A 4,931-nucleotide genomic window follows, 5' to 3' on the forward strand; every position below is an offset into this window, starting at 1 on the left:
TGAGTTCAGACACCCCCGAAGGTGTGTCCGAATCCCTCAAACCAGGGCTCTGATACCAACTTGTAACATCCCAAAAATACGAGCCAAAAATTTCATTTTTTTTAAACATATACTTAGTAAAACATTAGAAATAAAACGTTCACCGATCATAACATTTCATAAAAGATATGGTGTGTCTGAAAATCATTTTCATAAAATATAACAAATGTCAGAGTTCGAATCCCCAGGAAGATCTCCTAGTGCGGAAATGCGAGACGTGTGTGTGATGGGCCGCTACCACGCCAGCTCCTTCCCTTTCGAAGAAGAGGTACCTGAAACAAAAACTGAAAACCGTAAGCACTAAGCTTAGTGAGTTCCCCCATAATACCTCATACCATACAAACATACGATGAACAACTAGGAGATACGGGCCTCGCCCACACTCATGAAGATACGGGCCTCACCCACACTTCGCTAGCTGGGAGATACGGGCCTCGCCCACACTCCGCTATCCGAGAGATACGGGCCTTGCCCACACTCTGCTATCTGGGAGATACGGGCCTCGCCCACACTCCACTATCAGAGAGATACGGGCCTCGCCCACACTCAGCTGCTAAACCATAACATACAAGTATCACACAGACAACAAGTATGAATAATTCTATCATACTAGCATATATCATAATCGCACTCAACTGTGAGATACGGGCTCTGCCCACACTCCGAAACTAACATATCGTCTATACGGGCCGGCCTTGGTGCCTTAGACCCGTTACTACTGGAAGGAAACTCACCTCGAAAGGTAGCTACTGGTCTGCGTGGAAACTGACTATCTTCTACTGCTGTTGTCCTGGAAATTTTCCGGCTACAATTCCCACCAAACACTTAGTCAAGTACTGCTAACCGACCTTAGGGTAAAATGACCATTTACCCCCTAACCATACCAAAAGTCAAAGCCAAAGTCAACTGTCAGTTGACCTGACTCTCCGAGTTGGCTTGCCATCTCGCCGAGTCCCCACCCCTTGGTCTGACCATAACCCGTCTCCACTCATCGAGTTGAGCGTTGACTCGACAAGTTTTCTTTCTAAACCAAAGTCCAATAGTCCTTCATACTACTCGCCGAGTTGTATGAACAACTCGTCGAGTACTAGGCAATCTTCATAGGACTCGCTGAGTTGTTCTTCCAACTCGCCGAGTCTAAGGCCATCTTCATAGAAATCGCCTAGTTCCACCTTGGGACTCGCCGTGTCCCTTGACCCAATTTCCATATAAGCCAAAACAGAGACATGCAACGCTTCAAAACCACAGATCCATGATCCCAGGGCATGCTTAATGCATAAAGTTGCAACCTTTACGTGCATGCATGGCCTTATAAGCTCAAAATTTCAATTCCAAGTCCTTTAAGGGGTCATGCACTCAATGGGGTCCTTAATCACTTCAACCATAGCAACTTTATGCTTCTAACACGTCTATAAGGCCTAGATCCGAAGTATAATCCAACCAAAAGGTTTATCTTCACGGATTTGGGGTCTTAGGGCTTAAAAGCAACAATTTTAGGGACAAACAAGATCTAATAAATCAATAACCAATATGCAAAATTTATTACCAGAATGGATGACTACAAATGAGCTTGCTCTGGATCCAAGTCCTCTCCTTGACCTCTTCAATCTCCTTCTTCTTCCACTTGCTCCAAAGTGCCCCAAAAATCCTTCACAAGGCAACAAATCACTTAATCTTACAAATGGAGGCTAGGGTTTCGATAAGGAACGCTCCGAGGATGATAGAGGCTGAGATGGGGCTATAAGGACATTTAAATAGGGTGCAAACCCTAAGGATTTGGGACTCCTCCTGATTGGCCTACTCGCCGAGTCCAGGCATGGACTCGCCGAGTAGATCACTTAAATCCATCACCCATCTCGACATCTTCTTGGCGAGTTAGGGCTACAACTCGCCGAGCACTCTTCCAAAAAGAACTTTTAATCAACATAAATACATACCAGGAACTGGGCATTACAACTCACCTCTCAAATAGCTCGGAATGATTATATTAACCTCCTCCAAATACAGCTCTAACACCAGCACCTACACCCATCAATGATCCAATTCCATAAATCCCCAAATTACCAAAATAACCCTATAAGTCAAACTAGTCAACCCTTGGTCAACGGAAAAGTCAACAGTCCATGTTGACCTAACTCATCGAGTGCAGCTCACTGACTCATCGAGTCCTTCCAAAACTCGAGGAATCGTGAAGATCCTAGTTGACTCGCCAAGTTCCCAGGCAACTCGTCGATTCCATGCATGTCTAATTGTCGGGAAAACCCTAACTGACTCGTCGATACGTCTTACAGACTCGTTGAGTTCATGCAGAAACTCTCAAAGGCTAATCTTCATCGGACTCGCCAAGTTGGCCATGGAACTCGTCGAGTCCCTTCATTCTTTTCTCCATTCAGATGTCTATAAGCCACCCCAAAGCTCCATATTCCAGATCTAAGCTCCTAGGGCATACTTCCTACGTAAAGTTGCAAACTTTACGTACATGCAAGGCGCTAAGGGCCAAAATCAAGCTAAAGAAGAGGTTCAAGGTGAGGGAAAATGCACTATCTTGCTAAAGGCTGAAGCTTTATGACTATAAGGACCAATATGAGCCTAGATCTGAAGTTGCAACTTCAGATCATGCCCAATACCCGAAATGAATCACCAACATGCTAAAATGGCCCTAATCTTAAGCATGGAGAGATCTAGCTAGAAGGAGGTCAAGGTAACGACTTGCTACCTTCAAAATGATGACAAGATGAGGTAGATACTGGATCCACGAGCTTCACTTCGTCCCAATCCGCTAGCTCCTCAAATCTCTTCAAAGAATGCACCAACAAAGCACTTTTAGCCTCAGAACACTCAAGAACAAGATCTAGACTGGTTAGGGTTTCTCTCAGCCGTCAATGGGGGTGGTGAAGGACTGGAGGAAGGGACTTAAGGTCCTTTAAATAATGTGCAAACCCTAAAAATTAGGGTTTCATCCTCCAGCTCCAACTCGTCAAGTTGGTCACTTAAGACACGCGGCCAAGTTCGTTCCTACTCGACTAGTCAGGGCATCCAAATCGTCGAGTAGACCTTTCAAAATGAAAATAAGGCTGTCAAGTTTATACCTGAGAGTCGGGGTGTTACAATTCTCCCCCACTTGAACTAGACTTCGTCCTCGAAGTCCGCTGCGGTGAACAACTCTGGGTAATGCTCCCGCATCTCAGCCTTCGACTCCCAAGTCCACTCAGATCCCCTCCAGTTCTCCCATTGTACCTTTACCAAAGATACCTCCTTGTTTCGTAGAACCTCCACTTTCCTCTCCAGAACGACCACTGGCCTCTCTACGTAAATCATGCACTCATCAACCTATATGTCATCCAATAACACCACTGCCTCCTTATCTAATACGCACTTTCGCAGTTGTGACACATGGAAAGTGTTGTGGATCTGACTAAGCTCCTCTGGTAGCTCTAGTCTATACGCCACCTTTCTAACCCTGACAATGATCATGAACGGTCCGATGTATCGTGGAACCAATTTTTCCCTCTTCCTGAAGCGGATCACACCCTTCTAGGGCAGACCTTCAGGAGTACCATGTCACCGACCTGAAACTCCAACTCTAATCGGCGCCTGTCAGCTTAACTCTTCTGCCGATTTTGTGCGGTCTGCAACCGCTGTCTGATCTACTGAATCCTCTCGGTAGTCTGTAGAACTACCTCGGTCCGTCCCATTACCCTGTGACCGATCTCACCCCAACAAACCGGGGGGCGACATCTTCATCCATTCAACAACTCATATGGTGGGGCACCAATATTGGAATGAAAGCTATTGTTGTAAGAGAACTCTGCGAGGGGTAGATAGGAGTCCCAGCTCCCACCGAAGTCAATAACACAGGATCTCAGCATATCCTTGAGAGTCTGTATGGTCCACTCACTCTAGTCGTCTATCTGTGGATGATAGGATGTGTTGAAATGCAGATGCGTGCCCAGTTCCTCGTGGAACTTCTGTTACACCCCAAAACCAAGAACGGCGGAAACGTTCTGGGGCGGAGGACGTCATGTACAGTATCACAACAATGAAAAGTAGTAAAAAAGCAACAACATCATCCATTGCATTAATAATATAATTTTAATAAAAGTGTGTTCTGACAAATTATGATAAATACTAAAGTATGCTCAAAATGAAAGATGAGTCTTGAACGAGCTCCATCTTCTCTAAACCTTGCATCGGTACCTGTCTATTGATAACCTGAGGATACAAGTAATTTTGAAAGCGAGTATCAGCTTTAAAGCTGGTGAGATCATAAGTATTTTAGTGTCTTAATTTGTATGTAAGTATTTGTATGTATATGAATTGTAAGTATTGAAAATGTATATGAACTGTAAGTATAAAAATGTTTGTAAAGCAACTGTAAACGTTTGAAAAACCCTATAATCCCTATGATTCCTACTATTATATAAGGGTGTCTTCTACCAAGACCTAACTTTTCTGAATGTAGCCTTCTACCAGGACCTAACTGCTCTAAATGTAGCCTTCTACCAAGACCTAACTGCTCTGGATGTAGTCTTCTACCGAGACCCGACTGTTCTGAATGTTCGTTTCTTGTAAAAGTGTGTAATTTTCCCAAGTATAACTATCATTAACAAAATATAGTTTTACATTTAAGGTTAAGTGAAAAGATCACTAAATATATGTAAAGGGCAAATTAAGGTAGTACTGTAGTGTAGTGCTATAGGAACTACTGCTGTACTAACTACCTTAAACCGGATTTATATTATGGCATCATGTGATTAATTGTACTATACTATCGACTAATATTAATGACAAGGGTAGGTTGTAAAAATAGAAATGACGTTTGGCACCCACAGACCTGCAGGTCCGGCTGTAGCTAGCAGCAAGGTGTAGGATAGTCAATCCAGTATAGATCT

The sequence above is a fragment of the Lactuca sativa genome, chromosome 8, assembly GCF_002870075.4.
Source record: "Lactuca sativa cultivar Salinas chromosome 8, Lsat_Salinas_v11, whole genome shotgun sequence".
Lineage (NCBI taxonomy): Eukaryota > Viridiplantae > Streptophyta > Magnoliopsida > Asterales > Asteraceae > Lactuca > Lactuca sativa.